Here is a 23,403-nt window from a genome sequence, read left to right on the forward strand (position 1 = left end):
TACAAAAACTCAGGCCAGATATTTGCTGCATACAAGAGTCACATCTTACCTTAAAAGATAAATATAGACGCAGGGTGAAAGGATGGTCGTCCATATTTCAGGCAAATGGTAATCAGAAAAAAGCAGGTGTTGTGATTCTATTTGCAGACACAATAGGCTTTAAACCAACAAAAGTAAGGAAGAATAAGAATGGTCACTTCATATTTGTTAAGGGTCATACTCAATATGATGAGATTTCAATTATTAATATTTATGTACCCAACCAGAATGCACCTCAATTTATAAGAGAAACTCTAACAGACATGAGCAACTTGATTTCCTCCAGCTCCATAATAGTCAGAGATTTCAACACTCCTTTGACAGTCTTGGATAGATCCTCCAATAAGAAGCTGAGCAAAGAAATTTTAGATTTAAACCTAACCATCCAACATTTGGATTTAGCAGACATCTACAGAATATTTCATACCAACAAAACTGAATACACATTCTTCTCATCAGCCCACGGAACATACTCCAAAATCGATCACATCTTAGGTCACAAGTCTAACCTCAGTAAATTTAAAGGAATAGAAATTATTCCTTGCATCTTCTCGGACCAACATGCAATAAAAGTTGAACTCAGTAACAATATGAATCTGCATACTCTTACAAAAACAAGGAAGTTAAATAACCTTATGCTGAATGATAGCTAGGTCAGGGATTAGATTAAGACGGAAATTGCCAAATTTTTGGAACAAAACGACGATGAAGACATGAATTATCAGAACCTCTGGGATACCGCAAAGGCAGTCCTAAGAGGGAAATTTATAGCACTGCAAGCCTTCCTCAAGAGAATGGAAAGAGAGGAAGTTAACAACTTAATGGGACATCTCAAGCAACTAGAAAAGGAAGAACATTCCAACCCCAAACCTAGTAGAAGAAAAGAAATAAACAAATTTAGAGCAGAATTAAATGAAATTGAAAACAAAAGAATTATACAATGGATCAATACATCAAAAAGTTGTTTTTTTGAGAAGGTCAATAAAATAGATTAACCTTTGGCTAACCTAACCAGGAAAAAGACAATAAAATCTCTAATCTTATCAATCAGAAACGACAAAGACAAAATAACAACAGACTCCTCAGAAATTAAAAAAATCCTTAATGAATATTACAAGAAACTTTATTCTCAGAAATATGAAAATATGAAGGAAATTGACCAATACTTGGAAGCATGTCACCTTCCAAGACTTTGCCAGAATCAAGTGGAAATGTTGAACAGGCCTATATCAAGTTCTGAAATAGCATCAACCATACAAAATCTCCCTAAAAAGAAAAGCCCAGGACCAGATGGCTTCATGTCAGAATTTTACCAAACCTTTAAAGAGGAACTAGTACCTGTATTACTCAACCTATTCCAAAATGTAGAAAGAGAAGGAAGACTACCCAACACGTTCTATGAAGCAAACATCACCCTGATTCCCAAACCAGGAAAAGACGCAACAAGACAAGAAAATTATAGACCAATATCACTAATGAATATATATGCAAAAATATTCAACAAGATCTTAACAAACAGAATCCAGCAACACATCAAACAAATTATACATCATGATCAAGTTGGTTTTATCCCAGGGTCCCAAGGCTGGTTCAATATACCTAAATCAATAAGTATAATTCAGCACATAAACAAAGACATATGATTCTCTAATTGATGCAGAAAAGGCTTTTGATAATATCCAGCATCCATTCGTGATCAGAACCTTAAGAAAATTGATATAGAAGGGACATTTCTTAAACTGATAGAGGCCTTCTACAGCAAACCCACAGCCAATATCATATTGAATGGAGTTAAATTGAAAATCATTTCCACTCAGATCAGGAACCAGACAAGGCTGCTCATTGTCTCCACTGCTCTTTAACATAGTAATGGAAGTTTTAGCCACCGCAATTAGGGAAGAAAAGGCGATCGAGGGTATCCACATAGGGTCACAAGTGATCAAACTTTTGCTCTTTGCAGATGATATGATTGTATATCTGGAAAACACCAGGGAGTCTACTACAAAACTCTTAGAAGTGATCAAGGAATACAGCAGCACCTCGGGTTACAAAATCAACATTCATAAATCGGTAGCCTTTATATATACCAACAATAGTCAAGCTGAAAAAACAGTTAAGGACTCTATTTCATTTACAGTAGTGCCAAAGAAGATGAAATATTTGGGAGTTTATCTAAAAAAGGACGCGAAAGATCTCTATAAAGAGAACTATGAAACTCTAAGAAAAGAAATAGCTGAAAATGTTAACAAATAGAAAAACATACCATGCTCATGGCTGGGAAGAATCAACATTGTTAAAATGTCCATACTACCCAAAGCAATGTACAATTTTAATGCAACCCGTATTAAAGCTCCACTGTCATACTTTAAAGATCTTGAAAAAATAATACTTCATTTTATATGGAATCAGAAAAAACCTCGAAAAGCCAAGACATTACTAAGAAATAAAAACAAAGCAGGAGGAATCACGCTGCCAGACCTCAGACTATACTATAAATCAATAGTGATCAAAACAGCATGGTACTGGCACAAAAACAGAGAAGTAGATGTCAGGAACAGAATAGAGAACCAAGAGATGAATCCAGCTACTTACCATTATTTGATCTTTGACAAGCCAATTAAAAACATTCAGTGGGGAAAAGATTCCCTGTTTAACAAATGGTGCTGGGTGAACTGGCTGGCAACCTGTAGAAGACTGAAACTGGACCCACACCTTTCACCATTAACTAAGATAGACTCTCACTGGATTAAAGATTTAAACTTAAGACATGAAACTATAAAAATACTAGAAGAGCGTGCAGGGAAAACCCTTGAAGAAATCAGTCTGGGCGAGTATTTTATGAGGAGGACCCCCCCAGGCAATTGAAGCAGCTTCAAAAATACACTACTGGGACCTGATCAAACTAAAAAGCTTCTGCACAGCCAAGAACACAGTAAGTAAAGCAAGAGCAAGCAAACAGCCCTCAGAATGGGAGAAGATATTTGCAGGTTATGTCTCTGACAAAAGTTTAATAACCAGAATCCACAGAGAACTCAAACATATAAGCAAGAAAAGAACAAGTGATCTCATTGCAGGCTGGGCAAGGGACTCGAAGAGAAACTTCTCTGAAGAAGACAGGCACACGGCCTACATACATATGAAAAAATGCTCATCATCTTTAATCATCAGAGAAATGCAAATCAAAACTACTTTGAGATATCATCTAACTCCAGTAAGATTAGCCCATATCACAAAATCCCAAGACCAGAGATGTTGGCGTGGATGTGGAGAAAAAGGAACACTTCTACACTCCTGGTGGGAATGCGAATTAATACATTCCTTTTGGAAAGATGTTTGGAGAACACTTAGAGATCTAAAAATAGTTCTGCCATTCAATCCTATAATTCCTCTACTAGATATATACCCAGAAGACCAAAAATCACATAATAACAAAGATATTTGTACCAGAATGTTTACTGCAGCCCAATTCATAATTGCTAAGTCATGGAAAAAGCAAGTGCCCATCGATCCACGAATGGATTAATAAATTGTGGTATATGTACACCATGGAATATTATGCAGCCTTAAAGAAAGATGGAGACTTTACCTCTTTCATGTTTACATGGATGGAGCTGGAATATATTCTTCTTAGTAAAGTATCTCAAGAATGGAAGAAAAAGTATCCAATGTACTCAGCCCTACTATGAAACTAATTTATGGCTTTCACATGAACGCTACAACCCAGTTATAACCTAAGAATAGGGGGAAGGGGAAGAGGGAGGGGAGGGAGGGGGGAGAATGGGCAGAGGGAGGGTGATTGGTGGTTTTACACCTGCGGTGCATCTTACAAGGGTACATGTGAAACTTAGTAAATGTAGAATATAAATGTCTTAACACAGTAACTAAGAAAATGCCAGGAAGGCTATGTTAACCAGTGTGATGAAAATGTGTCAAATGGTCTATAAAACCAGTGTATGGTGCCCCATGATCGCATTAATGTATACAGCTATGATTTAATAAAAAAGAATTAAAAAAAAACACTAATGAAAGAAATTGAAAAGGACACAAAACCAAAAAGTCATCCCATGTTCATGAACTGGAAGAAGAAATGTTATTAAAATTACTGTACTACCATATTTACAAATTCAACTGAATTCTTTAAATTAGACCAATGATGTTTTCACAGAAATAGAAAACAATCTAAAAGTTGTGTGAGACCACAAAAGACCTCTATTAGTCAAAGCCATTCTGAGAGGAAAATAGAATAGAGTTCTGGCCATCACACTATCCAACCTCAAAATATAGTACAAACCTATAGTAATGAAAATGACATGGCATTGGCATAAAACAGACACCTAGGCCAAAGGAACAACATGGAGAAATCACAAATTCATGTATTTATAGATAACTTACTTTTGACAAAGGAACCAATAATGTTCATCAATGAAGAGACAAGTTTCTTCACTAAAGGGTGCTGGAAAAACCATATGTAGGAAATGTAGGATCTAGGACAGAGGTCCTCAAACTTTTTAAACAGGGTCCAGTTCACTGTCCCTCAGAACGTTGGAGGGCTGGAGTATAGTTTGAAAAAAAAAAAAAAACTATGAACAAATTCCTATGCACACCACACATCTTATTTTGAAGTAAAAAAACAAAATGGGAACAAATACAATCACACCACCTCATGTGGCCCGTGGGCCGCAGTTTGAGGACCCCTGATCTAGGATATCCATCTGTAGAAGAATGAAACCAGACCTCTCTTGACATATACAAAAATCAACTCAAAATGAATTAAGGGTTAAATGTAAGACCCAAAACTATGAAACTACTAGTAGACAACACAGGGGAAATTCTTCAGGACATTGGTGTGGGCAAAGATTTTATGGATAAGATCTCAAAAGCACAGGCAACAAAAGCAAAATCAGATAAATGAGATTTTAATCAAACTAAAAAGCCTTTAAACAGCAAAGGAAATAACCAATAGGGTGAAGAGTCAGCTTGCAGAATGGGATAAAATATTTGTAAACTGTTCATCTGACAAGAAATTAATATCCAGAATATACAAGGAACTCAAACAATAACACCAAAAAATAATCTGATTAATAAATGGACAAATGATCTGTCTTAGCCATTTGGTATTCCTATAACATAATACTTGAGATTGGGTAATTTATTTTAAAAAGAGTTTTATTTAGCTCTAGTTCTTCAGGGTAGGAAATTCAAGAACATGTCCTCAGCTTCTGTAGAGGGCTTTTGTGGTGTGTCATAACATCGTAGAGAAGGTCAGAGCAGAAATGAACACTTCTGAAGATGAAAATCCAAGGAGCATCTTGACTTTATGGCAACCCAATGTTGCAGGAAGACTCCCACGAGAGATATTTCAGTTCTGAGAGAGCAAGAACTCACACATTAACCACAAGAACATCACCAAGACATTCATTAGGGGTCTGCCCTGATGACCCCAAACCATCCTACTAGGTCCAGCTTCCCACCACCACCACGCTGGGAATCAAACGTTAACATGTTTTGGGGCAAACGATAGCATGATCTGAATGAACATTTCTTAAAGAAAACATACAAATTATAATTATGTAAAAAAACTCACATCACTAGTCATCAGGAAAATGAAAATCAAAAGTACGGTGAGATATTGTCCCATCCCCATTAGAATGACTGTTATCAAAAGGACAAAAATAACAAATACTGACAAGGATGCAGAGAAAGGGGAAAGCTTACACACTGTTGGAGGGGATGTAAAGTATACAGTCATGTAGAAAACAGTATGGAGTGTCCTCAAAACAAGGAAAAAACTAAAAATAGATAGCACCATATGATCCAGGAATACCAATACTGGATATACATATGAAGGAAAGGAAATCGGTGCACTGTAGCTAAATCTGCACTCCTTGTTTATTGCAGCATCATTTGCAACAGCCAAGAAGTATGGACTCAACCAGTGTCAGTTAGGAAAAAAGCATTCTCTACATACACTGGGAATACTACTTAGAATAAAGAGTGAAATCCTGTCATTTGCAGCAACATGGATGAGCCTGGAGGAGATCATGTTAAGTGAGATAATCTAGGCACAGAAGGATCAATACTGCATGTTCTCATCCATGTGGAAGTTTAAAAAGTTGATATACAAGAGTAGAGAGGTGAATGGTTGTTACTAGAGTCTGGAAAGAGAAGAGGAAGTAAGGGTATAAGGAGACGTTGGTTAACAGACATATATGTATTTATAATTTTATAGGAGGAATAAGTTCTAGTGTTTTATTGCATTGTAAGGTGACTACAGTTACTAACTTATTGCATATTTTCAAATAGCCAAAAGGGAGGATTTTGAATCTTCCCCAAAGAAATAAGTGATAAGTGTTTGAGGTGATTGAATTTGCTAAATACTTTGATTTGATCATTACACGTTGTACACATGTATCAAAATATCACACTGTGCCATATAATTATGTATAATTATTATGTGTCAATTAAAAATATTTTAAAAATAATGAGAGTTCCCACCTCAGAAACTTGTGAAAATCAAATGAGTAAATATATGAAAACATTGTGATCTATTCACAGCATACTATAATTACTACTGAAATATAAGCATATACCCCTTTATTTTTCTGGAGATCTTTTTTTTTTTTTGTACAGTCTCACTCTGTCACCCTTGGTAGAGTGCTGTGGCATTATAGCTCACAGCAACTTTAAACTCTTGGGCTCGAACAGCCTTTTGCCTCAGCCACCTAAGTAGCTGGGACTACAAGCACCCACCATAGTGCCCAGCTAGTTTTTCTATTTTTAGTACAGACAGGGTCTCGCTCCTATTCAGGCTGGTCTGGAACTCCTGAGCTCAAGTGATCCACCCACCTCAGCCTCCCAGTGCTTAGGATTACAGACGTGAGCTACTGTGCCCAGCCACTGGAGATCTCTTTAATGAATATTGACCATTGAGAAAATATTATTTATTAGATTCCATATGATAATTAATGTTAATAACTAAAGATTTTTTGTTATGATTGTATTTTGGGTCCAGTCAGGCAGATCCATGCCCCCAAAGCAATCAGAATTTATCATATATTAGCATTCAGTAAATGCTAATATTTAAATGATACTATACCAGTTTTGGCAGAAAAAAATATTTCCTTGGTTGTGTATTCAATTTTTCTTTTTTTTATCAGTTGCATAGTGTGAGGAATCTGTACCAGTAGGCAGTTGAGGACTTATAAAAATTGTGCCTGATTGCTTTGGTTTACAGAGCTAAGCCTATCAGATATCTGTGGCCTCAAGACACCACAGTTTCACTCACCAGATTTGTGCTTTGTGTCACTGTGACCAGAAGTCTGCTCTTATTGCCTGATCATTTGGTTACAAATATCCACATGATATTAGCCTAAGTTTTTGCTTTTTCTCTTTTGAGTGATAGATATCTTTATAATAAACCTTAAGATTATTTATAAAGTTTGAAGCAATATGACTGATTTTTGTTTCACATGAAGTCATACTGAAGTTTTTGTTTGTGCCGTTGCTTTAAATGACTCAGGAATCTTTAAAAATGTGAACCTAGGAAAGGGAGACTGGTATTTTCAGTGACATGTGGAGTTCAAATTAGATATTGAATATCTCTGAGCTGCTGGGGAACTGCTTTCCTTGAAAAGAGAATCGTTTTCCTTGAAAGCCTTATTTTTTTATTTCTGAAATGGAAATATGAGGGTTAATATTATAAAATCCACATTTCTTATAAGCATATAACAATGTTTTAGTTCTTCAAACAGAACAAATTTGAGATCCTTATGTCTCGGGTCAAAATTTTTCATATATGAGTAGGGGAATCTGAATTATTATGGAAAATGCTCCAGTGGGTTTAAAAATGAGCACACCCTGTCTGGGTGTGATGGCTCATGCTTGTAATCCCAGCACTCTGGAAGCTGAGGCAGGTGGATTGCCTGAGCTCAGGAGTTCAAGACCAGCCTGAGCAAGAACAAGACCCTGTCTCTACCAAATATAGAAAAACTAGCCAGGCATCAGGGCAGGCACCTATAGTCCCAGCTACCCAGGAGGCTGAGGCAAAAGGATTGCATAAGCCTAAATGTTTGAGTTGCTGGGAGCTCTGATGATGCCACAGCATTCTACCCAGGGTGATAGAGTGAGACACAGTCTCAAATAATAATAATAATTATAATACACACAGTGATGAGTATCTTGTCATTTTTCAGCTCTTGTACAGAATGTCACCTTTTAGTCCTTTACACTCCATCTTCTTTGCACACAAAATGTCAGGTTTGATGCTGTATTGGAGGACTGTGTTCTTTAGGGGAAGCCACATCATGGACCAGTCCTTAGGGTGTGAATCCACATTAGTCTAACAATCACAATTCCAGAGGATAAGGGCTGCAGCAGATAATTAGAGTTGCATACACTTTAAGGAAAATCAGTCAAGCCGATTTCACTTAAACACCTCAGTTGTATTTGAACGGGACACATCGTAACATGAAATTCTTCCACCACCCCACACCACCCCTGCCATTAACTACTGTAAAAAATTGCTAATGATAGAAAGTCTGTATGAATTTATAGAGAGTACAGGGACATGAATATAACATTCTCCGCTACACATGACCAACAGTACTCTATTCCATACAAAATCAAGTTCAAGATTCTCAGCCCAGCTTTCAAAGTTCAATGTTCTCCACAATTTGGACTTGCATCTATCCCATCTCTCTATGTCTCTCTCTTTCTCTCTCCCTGACCTCACATGTGCGCGCGCGCGCACACACACACACACACTCACACACATCTTCCTTACCCAGCCTATAAGTTCACTGACATGTTTCACACAGTCTCACTGCACTTCAAACTCATCTCCCCAACATACCCCAGCACCAGCTGCTGTCCGATCATCCCATTTGTACAGGTTAATGTTCTACCTCAATGAAAGTTAAAATACTCATTAAACTGTGTTTTTAAGAGATATAGGCTATAACTTATATTTTATGCAAAATTACATAGAGAATTGGGGGGCATCAGCAGAGAGAAACAGTGATGAGAGATTTGCCATAATTGTGTTGTCAGAGGAAAACAATTATAAATCAATTTTAAAACTTATGAATAGTTAATTATTAAGCTATTTCTATTTTGGTTACTATTATTTTCTGAACTTAGCATATTAGAGGATGCAATCATTTTTTCACATAATAAAAGGAAGAAGAATTTAATAAAGAAGAAATATCAGGTTGTTCAATTATTCATCGTAAACACTATGGATGTATGAGCATAGACTATACGTCAGGAGTTTTCTAAGGTTTGTAAAAAAAATCCATTTTTTATTTCAGAGCAGCTTAGTCTTCACTGATTTAGTTTTGGGGGATCAAACATATTTCAATCCAGGGAAGTAAAACTAAATGTTGAACGCATTTTTTAGAGTAAGACTTCTCTGATACTGTATACTGCAGCTCCTACTTCCAGCTTCTTCAGAATCCGGAGGCAAAAAAAAGAAGAAAAGAAAAAAGATCTTCATATATAGAGACTAACACTAATGATGTTAGTTTTATCTGTAAAGTTGTAGGCATCCATGGAAATGTAAACCTACTTCTGTTTAGAAAAAAAAAGAAATAAAATATGTAATATAAAATTATTTGCAACAAATGAATTTAGCATTGAATTCCAGAAGCTTAAAACCCAACATTTTATTTTAAAGTAACTTGTAGGAGCAAATTTAAGAGTTACCCATTGTTAAAAATTGAAAACTTAAAATTCTCTGAGTGCTGCTTTAGTTCCAGATCAAATAAGGCCTGCTGATCTAAAAGTTAAAACCGATTTCATTACGCGTTTATCAGGGCCAGTTCAGTACTTGGCTGAAAGCAGATGGTATATGGAAAGCTAAGTATTTTTTAAAAAGATAATACTATAATGCCCAGATGGCATCAGTGTTTCCAAAAATTTTTACATTTCTTGTTTACATTTTCAAATACCCTTTGCCCTCCAAATCACCGCACGTGTAAGAATTACTTTTTCTCTAATGGAGCAAAGTATCTGTAATTCTATAGACAAAGGATTTCTCTTCACTACAGAGTCATTTGTTTTTCTGTTGCCCTATTCTGTGTACAGTTTTATTGCATCTTGGTATTATTAAGCGTGCATTACAGCCGTGCATCCCAGGCCATGGAAGGTGACACAATCTGGGTCACAGACATGGAAGATAATGGGGGGGCGGGGGTGCTAAGTGGGGGCAGAACTACAACTGACTGCTACAGTGTGCACCACAGATTCCTCTCCTTTTCCTGAAAATCTGCAGGGTGACAAAGGGACTGTCAACGTTAAGGCATTGTTCACAGGTTGGAGGGAGGAGCATTGATGCACCCTTGTTAGTAAAACTGAGCTGTCAGTCAGGAGTTGTCTCAAACGCTATCAGCTCCCTTAGAAAATGAAAGCTTAATTCTTACCTTTCAGGCAGTGATTTCCTCACTTTCTAAATGTCAGCCAGGTGTGATGGCAGCAAGGCGGGCTTGGTTCTTTCTTTACCTTGGCTTTCTATGAGACAGCTGTGGACAGATGTCTGTGAACAGAGGGAGCGCTGAACAAAGTTGGGAATTACAAGGTCATCTTCAGTCCAGTCTCCTCTCAACAGTGCAGCCATGCAGCCCTCAGCTCACAGAAACCTCAAACGCTTGGGCTTACTCAATTCTCCTGTCTCAGCCTCCCAAGTAGCTGGGACTACAGGCACCCGCCATAACACCTGACTTTTTTTTTTTTTTTCCCATTGCAGTTGCAATTGTTGTTTAGCTGGCCCAGGACAGGTTAGAACCTGCCAGCCTCGGTGCATGTGGCCAAGGCCGTAACCACTGTGCTGCGGGCCCTGAGCCTTCCTCGAGTTCTTAATGCTGGGTGTCCCAGGGTTTTGCAGTACAAAGCCCATTCAAACTTACTTCCCATCCAGTCAAAACTGACCTGTACCATTTCTGTATTCTCTGATGACTCTGTCTTCTACGGAGGCTAGTTAGCCTGTTGAAAGGGTCATTAATAGGGCAGTGCCTGTGGCTCAGTAGGTAAGGCGCCGGCCCCATATACCAAGGGTGGCGGTTCAAACCCGCCCGGCCAAACTGCAACCAAAAAATAGCCAGGCATTGTGGCGGGCACCTGTAGTCCCAGCTACTTGGGAGGCTGAGGCAACAGAATCACTTAAGCCCAGGAGTTGGAGGTTGCTGTGAGTGTGTGAGGCCACGGCATTCTACCGAGGGCCATAGAGTGAGACTCTGTCTCTACAAAAAAAAGAAAGGGTCATCAATAAATACTAGCATTCATGATTCCATTACTGCCATGAGGGAATTTAGACCCTTTTCAACTCCTCACTGTCATTTTGCAGAGAAGGTCAATGGTAAGCATATTACCACCCAGTTACACAGGAAGGGAGGGCAAAGGTTATTGTTATTAGGACTAGGATCATAAGGTATAGGTATTTAAACAGTAACTTGTTTATATTGAAAGAATGCAGTGACAAAATTAGCTGTCAGCAGGAAAGGTTGTCAGAGTGGCTAATCAGAGACTTTCTTCAGACCCGCTATGTTTTCTTTAATTACTTGATAGCAATCTCAGTGCTGCAAATATCAGACAGTTGACTAAATTCAGGGCTTCAGACCTACAGCTCCCCAAATCACAGAAGAGTCGAATAGAAAGTTGATGGTGAATGTGTTAAAGAAGAAAGAGAACCTTGGTGTGTGCCACACCTTCTGGGGGCAAAACATGATTGCAGGAGGGACTTTACCTAACAAATGCAATCAGTGTAACCTGGCTTATTGTACCCTCAATGAATCCCCAACGATTAAAAAAAAAAAAAAAAGAACCATAACTGTCAAGCAGACTAGAAAGAATCATTGGTTTTTCAGAGAGTGTAATTGAAATTAATAATTATATTATTAATTAGTTAAACATCTAATAAAGCTTTATGTACCAGACACTGATTGCTGCGCTTTACAAAAGTTGTCATAGAATCTTCTCAACAACCCTGTAAAGCAGATGCTGTCATTCTATTAGGAAGCTGAAGGGTGGAATAGTCATGAAATCTGACCATGGCAGCACAGCTAATAAGTGGCAAAGTCAGATTGTGAACTCAAGTAATCTGGTTTAACCACTCGTCCATGGTACCTTGAGAAATAGCTTGGTAAGCATAAAAACAGAGTGATTGTTTAGATAATTGATTGAACTCTTTAGTGATTAGTATAAGGTAGTTTCCACCTGGAGAGGTTTTTGCCTCCCAAGGGCATTTAACAATGTCTGCAGGCATTTTAGTTTGCTGTTATTGGAAGAGGGAGTTGCTACTGACATCTAGAAGTTAGATGCATCTAGCAATGCACAGGACAGTCGCAAACAACAAAGAAATAGCCCATCTAAAATGCCAGTAGTGCTGAGACTGAAACCTCTGTATAAGGAAATCAGAGCCGTATCCACCTCCCAGGTGGATAAACCTTTAGGGCTTATCTGCTGAGTTCTTGGACCAGGGCTCTCTGTTATTTGCACAGTGCTTGAATGGGCACTCCAAATTTACCTTCCTAACTTATGTTTTTCTATAATGCAAAACGCATAGATCCTAATACAGTCAGTAATTTATCTTATTAGATATGATAAATAATAATGTGCTAACTCCATTCCCCTCCCTGAGTTATTTGCAACTCTAACGCTAAAACTACCAAAATCAGCCACAAATACCACAATGAGCAACACATACTGTGTGATTTAAGCCACAGTTTTGTTTTTTTCTTAGGGAAAATCATACTTTTTCTTCAGGATAGAAAAAAGCAAAGAATGGTAATGCATACTGTAATATCATTCAGTCTGGGACATTTCATTCATATAATCTGCACCATGCTGGTATTTTCCCCTCAGACCGCACATTCTTTTTGATTCATACTGTCTTCCAACCAGCTTGCCATCAATGTTTAGTGCACAAATACACTTTTTCTGCTTCCCTTATCAAATACTGCAGCTATCCTGAATTGTAGCAGCTTATTTTAAAAAGACTTTTAGTCACATGTTATCAGAAACTGGTGATATATCAAACATAGAGTGACTGGGGAATTAAGTATTTTGTTGAAACCAGTTTAAAAATTTGAGTTAGTTTGAACAAAATTTCTCTATTTAGCACTGTTTTACCAAAATATATTTAGGAACCTAAACAATAGAAATGATCATTTTTCTTTAAAAGCTGAAGATGATCTATATCCTCCCCATATTACTATCACACCATAAGGATCCTTGTCTGTACTTGATGCTGAGTTTTATTTTATTTATTTTTTGTTGAGGCTGAGTTGTAAAGGTTATGAAATGATCTGAACATTTGGCTGGATGGCACTCCGAGCTGTCCTCCCTCAGGGCAGTGTGAATATTTCCTAATAGGAAGGAAGAAAAGCATGTAAGGTTTGTGCTGGCGAGAGCTCTGGCAGAGATTTCTAGCTTTCCCCCTAAAATCTTTCCCCACGTCTTTTTGAGCGTAGACTGAATTGAGCCTTCCCCATGTCCCTGACCAGGTAGCCATGTGACTACAGTCCCACCTATGGGATGTGACTAGAAACCATGCATGCCACCTGCTGGCCTGACCTATAATAACCTCCCATATATATTTGTCCATGCTTTTTTCCCTTGTTTTGATTGGATAGAAAAAAATTCCAGGGTGATCTGAAAACTATTGAAAATGACAGGGCCTCCATCATGAAGCAGAGCTGCCACAATGACCTGGGGACTGTAACGGGAAAGAAATACTACACATTTTTTTCTTCTTTCAGCTAAGTAGGATTTCTATTAATTAAAACTGCTTAGCTTTTCCTATTGAATACGAGCTTGTTATTCAAGGTTGATATGTGTTTGTTACATTTTAGTGGAACTGAAGTTTTAAGAGCGTTTGGCTAGCATACCAGCCTACAATATTGATGCCTTACCTTTATACATTAAATTCTGTTTCATTTAATTTATTCCATAGTCCTTTGGAGCATCTATATAAAATATAGCGTCTATATTTTGGACATGTGTTCATTACAATAAATGTTTAAATAACTCAAAAAATCTACTGGGTAAAAGCATATTACTAACTGGAAATATCATGTTGGTAACTAGTTGGATATTATGCAGAGTATTTATACATTTTAAATGAAGTGAAGCCAAACTTATGTAATTAGTTGTACACGTACCTTTCCTTAACAATATATTTTCTAATAGTAAGTGTCTACTCTATTTTCTGAATAGATGGTTACTTAGTATTTTCTTGTAGAAACTTACCTGGATTTATTTAGCCAATTCCTTAATGAAGAATGGTTGCTTTTTAACAACATTTATTTCCTTTAGAAAATAAAATCACAAAGACTTTTATATATCCATCTTTATGCCCTATCTACTGTTTTTTAGACTATCACACAATTGTTAAGGCAAATTCTATGTTTAAAATTGTGAAGTATACTTCCAATTTGTTGTGCAGAAAGGCCTGGGTCAAAAGTACCAGCAGCGTTGGGTATATTTCCTTTTTCCTTCCCTCATACTAGAAATTATTGATCATTTGGCAGTTGATATAAGAAAATATTATTTATTTTCCCTTTGAATTTTTCTATTAATGATGTTAAGTATAATTTCTTTTATATAGGCAATCTATACTTTTAATGTTTATTTCTTAATAATTCCCAAATTTCTTTAGCTTTTAAAATTTTTAATTTTATTTTTTTTTCTTGATTAGTTTACTGGAGTTCTGTATGTTTTAGGAATAGTAAGTTTTCTCTTTTACATATCATTAATGATATCTTTGAAGTGATGAAAATAAGAAAGGTTTGAAGGGGTTAATTCTCATATCCAAGATAACGTGTTGCAAAATCATAACTATATGCTGGGTATTCTGATACCTGTTATATTTTGTTTTTTACTAATTTTCATCATCACCTTTCTTAAGATGAGTCCACTAGAAATCCAGTAAATATATGTGACAATAATTGCTCTGTGAGGGTATATTCCTTTAAAAATATTTTCAGAATTCTTATTCAAGTAGACTGTATTCTGCCCCAGAGAAAACAAATTTTTCTTGCATCATTAGACCAAGTGCCTTATATAATTCCTGGCACATAGTAAGTACTTTATAAATGTTTGTGAATGGATGAATGAATGTTCTGTCTCCTGTAGATACAGAAAGAAAAGATAGAATCTCTGCATTCAAATAACTCTTAATCTTGTAGAGGTGGCAAGTGAAAAAAATAGATTAAATAACACAAAATGGGGTAAATGTTATAATGGAAATGAGCATAGAATGATTTTCATATCCAAGTAAATGTCAGAAATAATTTATGATGACTCACAAATCTTCCTCAAATTTATTAGCTAGGGGTAGGAGTACATTGTGCTATAATGTGACTTTTTTAAAGCAAGAAATCATGAGACAATGCAAAGCCCACTGGTTTTGGAGTCAGATATACGTAGGCATAAGGTTGAGTTATATTACCTTTTAAATGAATAATCCTGGATAGAATAGTCTCTGTGAACCCGAACTTCTGTACCTGGAAATATCATTAATAATGTCTAAACCCTAGACAATTAGAGGGACTAAATGACAGCATGTACAAAGTCCTTAGAAGGTGCTATAGAGACATTGGTTCTTTGCTATGCTCCTTGGATAAACTATTTTAAAAGTCACACAGTATTCAAGATTGGGTATAGCTTTTTGAAATCTGTGAATATTTCATCACCCTAATTTAATCTTCCTAATTAGGAAAGCTCTGGACAAATAGCCGTATCCCTTTGACCATGAGCCTGTATATTCTTGTCTTACACAGAACAATTTAGAGAGAGAAATTATACACTGAGTTTAAATTCTTCAAAAATAGAGGTAGCACATGGCTGTTAAGTTCTCTAGAACATAGAGGCACTAAATAATAATGTAAAATACTGATACTATATTAATTTAATAGAAGTTATGTAAATGCAGAAGAGACAGCTTTCAGTAAAGATTGCATGTGTTGTATTGCCTGCCTGTTCATAAGCCATAATTTTATTTTCCAAGTGAATGTTAGACACATATAATTGATCGGGGCATACTATTCAGAATAAGTAACTGCTGACAATTCACTGAAGCTTGTGTGTGTTGAAATTTCCTGTTGGGATTCTGACAAGGACGGTACTTGGGGGCTAATGTTCCAATTTCCCAATATATAATTATTCTAGCTATCATAAAAAACTATCCTTCCTCCCTCTTTGGTGCTGGATAATAACTGAATCTTTTTTTATTTCTGTCAAATTTTCAGGAAACTTTGGACTACCCCAATATATGTTTAATTTCATGGAAAATAAGAATTTCATCAACTTTAGAGAGTACATTGAGTATTCATGAAGTCACTGAATATTAATAGCTTACAAATTTTGTGGTAGAAGAAATAAAGATTTTTTTTTTTTAAAGAGCCATGTTTCTCTTAAACTGAGCTGGTCTTGTCAAATAATCTATATTCAAATGTTCTTAAGCTTCAGAAGCCTTAATTTTAAAATTATTTCTTGCTTACTAACAGAAAACGGTTCTATTATAAAGAAAAACTTTTGGTGGGCTACGCTTCTCTTAAAAAACAAAACAAAACTTCTGCTCCTTGAAGGTCACCATGTAGAAAATAAATGACAGGCCACAAATATTGAAAAATATTTATTATACGTGCATTTTATAAATAACTTGTTTCCTATAAAAAAGTATAAACAACCCCAAGAAAAGTACAGGCAAAAAATTTAAACAAGTACTTCACAAAGAAAATACACAGATGGGCAATCAGCATGAAAAAATCCTAATATCATTACTCATAGAATTGAAAAATAAAACCAAAGTAAGAGGCCTCTATAAACCAACTAGAACAATTAAAAATTAAATTTGACAATATCAGGTTTTGATAAAGATTTTGAATAACTGTGATATTTATACTTGTAGATAGTAATATAAAATGGCACAGCTTCTCTAGGAAAAGTTTGGCAGTTTCTTATATAGTTATCTTATGACTCCATAACTCTACTCCTAGCTTGTTCCCAATAAAAATTAAAACATATGTTCATACAAAGATTTTACATGAATATTCATAGCTACTTTATTAATCACAGTCAAGAGCTGGAATTGACTCAAATGTCCATCAATAAGCGAATGAATAAACAAAAATAGATGAATATTATTCATCCATAACAAGGAGAAATCACTGATATATTTGACGACATAGATAAATCTCAAAACTTAAGCCAGACACAGAAGGGATATATGGTGTAGTTCAATTTCTGTGAAACTTACCGAAAGAGAAAACTAATCTGTGATAATAGAGAAAATATCAGTGGTTGTCTGAGTTCAGAAGAAGGGATGGAGAATGTGAAATCTTTTAGGATGATTTTGGTGAGAGTTATGAGTGTAAACTTTTGTCAAAACCTGCCAAACATTGCACTTATACTGAGTCCATCTGACTGCATGAAAATTATGCCTACATAAGTTTGGTTTAACAAGAACAAACTCACAATGTTACTTATATATCAGACGGGTGAAAATGAAAAGGTTTACGAATAAATAGCAATATCATAGAATGAGAAAGCAAACACTTTTGTACATTGTTGGCACAGATTGGTATATTTTCTGTGGAGGACTCATTAGCAATATCTATAAAATTAGGTCACACTTAATATTACTCTAAAAACAGATGAAAAGATTCAGATACCCTTTGTTTGGACGTTGGATATAGAAGAATGAAATTCAAATTTATAGCTCTAAAATATTTTTAAAATCTAATAGAGACATAAGGAAAACTTTGTACTGGTGAGACTTTGAAAGTATTGGGTGGATAAAAACACAGGGCTGGCATATTAAGCTTCAACCTTGAAGCTTGAAGAACAAGGGCACTCCAGCTGTTAAAAAGTAAGGTGCTTTCGAAAGAAATAGATATAGATGTAGGAAATAAAAATGACCTCTTCTCACTTTCTCCTTTTGGTTCAACTGAGCTCTGACTTTTCATAAATAATAAAAGCTAACATATATAAAGTGGTTCCTTCATATGGGCACTATACTAATTATTTAAATGCATTTTCAACTCATTCAATTTCCATGACTCTGTAAATACTCATTATATTCTTATACCAATTTAATGGATGAGAAAAATAAATAGATTTTCTAGTTAGTTTAAGAAATAGTATTTTTAAAAGTTATAGAGCTGTCATTTAAAGCTAGGATGTTTAAGCCTAAAACCATCACTGTCCCTCTGACGATGGCTCATTGCAGCATTTTTCTTCTTAAAGGTTCAGGCTTCCTTATTGAGAGAAACGGTGAAATAGTGCAAATGGTGAGTTCATGATTGTTGATGTTGTTGTTATAAATAGTGAACTTCTAATGAATAAGGCCATATTTTATATACCTAGGATTTAATCTGGGAACTAAGACGACAAAGATACATTAAATGTTTTGGGAACATTTTGCTTGTTGTATTTAAGATTGCATTTGGTTTTTCTTCCTTATGTTCTTGTTCCAGTGCTTCCTTTAAATTGATGGTGGTTACTTCCACCAAAACGCCAATGTCATTTTTCATGGAATTAGAAAACACGACTCTAAATTTCACATGGAATCAAAAAAGAGCCCAAATAGCTGAAGCAATACTAATCATGAAGAAAAAATTTGGAAGCATCATGTTACCAGATTTCAAATTATACTACAAGGCTATGGTAACCCCAACAGTCTGATCCTGGCATAAAAGTGGACACACAGATCCGTGGAACAGAATACAGACCCAGAAACAAAACCATATGCCTATGACCAACTGATCTTTTAAAAGCATCCACAAAAAAATACTGTAAAGCATGTCTTTTCAACAAATGGTACTGGGAAAACTGGAGTGCTACATACCAAAGAATTAGACTGGATCCCTGTCTCTCACTGTACATAGAAGTTAGCCAAAAATGAATTAAAGATTTAAATGTAAGACCCGACACTGTAAAAATTCTAGAGTAAAACTTAGGAAAAACTCTTTTGGAAATTGGCCCAGGCAAAAAAAATTATGACTAAAACCCCCCAAACAAATATGATAGAAAATAAATAAATGGCACTTAATTAAACCAAAAAGATTCTGGAAATAACCAACACAGTAAACAGACAACCTACAGAATGGGAGAAAATATTTGCAAACTGTAGATCCAACAAAGGACTAATATCCATAATCTATAAGTAACTCAGACAAACCAGCAATAAAAACATAACTGCATCAAAAAGTTGGCAAAAGAAGTGAACAGATGTTTTTCAAAAGGAGATATACAAATGGCCAACAAACATAACGCTCAGTATCACAGTTAATCGTGGAGATACAAATTAAAACCGCCATAAAATAACACCTTTCCTATGTTAGAAAGGCCATTATTAAAAAGTCAGAAGACAGTAGATGCTTACTTATGATGCAGTGTAAACAGAACATGTATACACTACTGGTGGGTATGTAAATTATTACTACCTTTCTGAAAAACAGTATGGAGATTTCTCAAAGAACTAAAAGTAGACCTACTATTCTACTGGGATCTACCCAAAGGAAAGAAGTCATTATATCCAAACGTTCCACACCCACATGTATTTATCACAGCAGAATTCACAATTGCAAAGATATGGGATCCCTCTAAGTGACCATTAACAACAGGTGAGTGGATAACGAAAATGTGGTATCCATGAAGGATGTCCAGAAAGTATTCAGCCAGGTAATATGAAAAAACAAAAATGGCATTAACCATGGCATAGCCCTAGTATATACCATAGAATACTATTCATCCATACAGAAGAATGAAATAATGTCTTTTCCAGCAACTAGGATGGAATTGGAAGCCATTATCTTAAGTGAAGTATCTCAAGAATGGAAAAACAAACATTACATATACTCAATTATAAGTGAGAGCTAAGTGATGGTCATACATGCTCCTACAGAATAGTATAATGGACTTTGGAGACTCAGGATGGGGTAGGTAGAAGGAGGGTTAAGGGATCACAAACAGTTACCTATCAGATACAGTGTGCACTATTTGGGTGCCGGTGCTCTAGAAGTCCCGTCTTCTTTACCCTACAATTCAGCTATGTAACATAAAACCACTCGTACTCCCTAAATCTATTGAAGTAAAAAAACAATCAAAGTGTTAACTGATACTTCCAGATGAGGCTCTATCTGTAGAGATTATATTATATTACTAAGGTAAAATTTGTTTTGAATTCCCAGTTTGACATATATGCAAATTAGGCACATTTTACTAGGGGTCCAGTTGACCTATCTTGGATTTTCCTGACTCTATAATCTTTCCATTCTTCATAACTTTATGCTTTATTATGATAATCCATAAATCAAAGGGTTTCAAATTATAGTAATCCATTTTACCACTAATGAAGATTTAACATATTTATATGCTCTTCTCCAAACTGGTACTGAATAATAGAATACTGGCTACATTGACAATGAGCTTGTACTAAGCAAGAGCGTTGGTAATTGTTGGTCCAAGTTGAGAGAATTTTAAAATCCTTTTCTTGTTTTTGCAGTGCTTAACCCATAATTATATCAGATACATGAAAACCCTTGATTGCCTCACTTACACTTATAGAACTGTTGAACAATATTTAATATGTAAATATATTTTAATCAGTGTTTTTCATTAGAAAAGTAATAATTGTAATGAATTTTTTGGTTCATTGCTAATGAAGTACTTCATTAAAAAAATTTAATTTAAAAGGTGGTGTATTTTTTCCCTTAAAATTACTTTCCCTCAACTTCCATTGGTTTTAATTATTTTTTAAATGAAATTTTGGATTGATCTTACCTTCATTAAGGGTCATCTTTTGAGAAACACAGATACCATTTTCAGATAGCTTAGATATTAAATAAGATGTATAGAAAACTATGATAAGCAATGTGTCAGAAAAAACTGGGCAAGAAACATCTTTTTTTTTTTTTTTTTTGTGGTTTTTTTGGCTGGGGCTGGGTTTGAACCCGCCACCTCCAGCATGTGGGACTGGTGCCCTACTCCTTGAGCCACAGGCACCACCCCAAGAAACATCTATGTAATTGTAATCATTTGGAACTCTTTAGTGTCTAGATTATGAAGAGTATATTCACCTTAACTTCCTCTCTTTTTCTTACCGGCCTCCATCCAGGAACAAATGAAGGTAAAACTCAAACGCATTCATTTTATTTTTCACATTTTTCTTTTTATTACCATTTCGTTACATGTTTCCATCCAAGTTTAGCCAAGCACTTGCTCGTATTGGTAAACCCTGGGTTGTTAACTCCGTAGTGAAAACACCCCAACCTAGCTAAAGTCTTATTGTCATGGTGCTTTGCTTTTCTCGGCCGGGCTCCATGTCTCTGTTCTCAGGGGCCCTCTTCTGCGCTTTCTCTTCCTTTTGATTTCTATTTCCTAAATGGTTACAGTTTGACTTTCCACTTGGCTTTTCCCTTTGCTGCTGGGTTTTCATGGCTGTGGAATACATGGATGATTCAGACCCAGTTTGTTTATCCAAATGCTGGACCTTGACTTCTGTGCTGATCACTGAACTTCCAGCCGTGGACCTGGCCTTGCTTCGATGCTTCCCTTTGTGTTATTGGCTGGGCTCACTATGTCTCTTTGCCTTTCAATATTTTATTTTTGGAGGAATCCTAGCAAAAGATTCAATTGGAAAATGAAGGGCTGAACATAAGAATTAACATAGATAAAAGCACTGTTGTTTTTTTCAGAGACAGACTCTTAGTTTGTCGCCCTCGGTAGAGTGCTATGGCATCACAGCTCACAGCAACCTCCAGCTCTAGGGCTTGGGTGATTTTCTTGCCTCAGCCAAGGCAAGTAGCTGGAACTACAGGCGACCACAACGCCTGGTTATTTTTTTTTGCAGTTTGGCCAGGGCCGGGTTTGAACCCACCACCTCTGATGTCTGGAGCCAGCACCCTACTCACTGAGCCAAAGGCACCACCCAATACACTGGTTTTGATAAATGAATCTAAGACTTTGGATCACATTGTTGCTTGAGGAAATTATAGTTATTTCCTCCCCAATTGGAATGGCCAGATTCCTGACAATGTCCCATGGTAGGAAAACACATATTTGAGAAATATAATAGTTCATGGGGGCAGAAACAACAATAAAATATGAGGCATCATAAATGAAAGCTTTTGAAGTATTAAAGTATGATTTATATTTATTAAAAAGTTAGCACACCAAATCAATATAATATTGATGACATTTTATACATAGTAAATGGCTAAAAATAAGAACTACAAGATACTTTCCAGTTATCATCTTGTGCTTTCTAGAAAATGTCAAATTTTTTCTCCCTAAAGTTTACCTGTACTCTTCATAAACTTGTTTTATCACTATATGGTTTTCTTAGATGTTGGGAGGATTCCATTATTTTTTTCTCATATCTTTTAGTGCTTGTATCAGCTGTACTATACAGCAGCGGGCATTTAAAGCAAGTCAGTGAGTCAGTATTGAACCAAATTTTCTATTTCTTGTTCTGACTTTATCATCTAATTCACCAATAGTGGTTTTTGCCTTAATTCTGTGATCATACCCTCAATAATATCTCAGCTCTGTGGACTGAGTATCTACCTTATTTCCCTGATGCATGATTCCAGATCTTAATAACCAATTTCAGTTCATTACTCTCAAAATTTGGTCCCATCTTGCTCTCTCTGGCCAGAGCCTTCTTGTTGTCACTTGCTTCTATGCATCATAGCCTCCCTGACTGCTGAGATAGTCACATCTAATCTCTACCAAGACTCCACAAATAACCCCTTCCTCATCGTTATCTTTTATCCTATTGCAACTCCCCACCTGTTGCTAAAGTACACACTGATCTCACCCAATTTAGTCCACAGCCATGACAGAATATTAGGCTCCATTCAGGGGCAAATGGAATTGCAGATCAGTCACTGTCTCAGCTTTCCAACATGCTAGGGGTTCTTCGGCAGGACCTGACCATATTCCTGCGAAGAGATGGCACAGGGTGGAAAACAGGATGGAGCTAACTTCTTTTAGAATGTTAAATTGACAGAATTTGGTAACTGCTTCCATGATGGAGAGGAAGAAGGCAAGGATGACTAAGGTTTCTCGTTTGGGGGACTGAGTTGATTCTGGCTCACTTCTTTTCTTTCTTCCTTCCTTCCTTCCTTTCCTTCCTTTCCTTTCTTTCCTTTCTTTCTTTCTTTCTTTCTTCCTTTTTTTTTTTTTTTGACAGAGTCTCACCATGTTGGCCTCAGTAGAGTACAGTGGCATCACAGCTCACAGCAACCTCAAACTCTTGGGCTCAAGTGATTCTCTTGCCTCAGCCTCCCAAGTAGCTGGGACTACAGGCACCTGCCACAAACCCTGGCTCTTTCTTTTGTTGTTGTCATTGTTGTTTAGCAGGCC

This window comes from Nycticebus coucang, chromosome 1 (genome assembly GCF_027406575.1).
Source record: "Nycticebus coucang isolate mNycCou1 chromosome 1, mNycCou1.pri, whole genome shotgun sequence".
Taxonomy (NCBI): domain Eukaryota; kingdom Metazoa; phylum Chordata; class Mammalia; order Primates; family Lorisidae; genus Nycticebus; species Nycticebus coucang.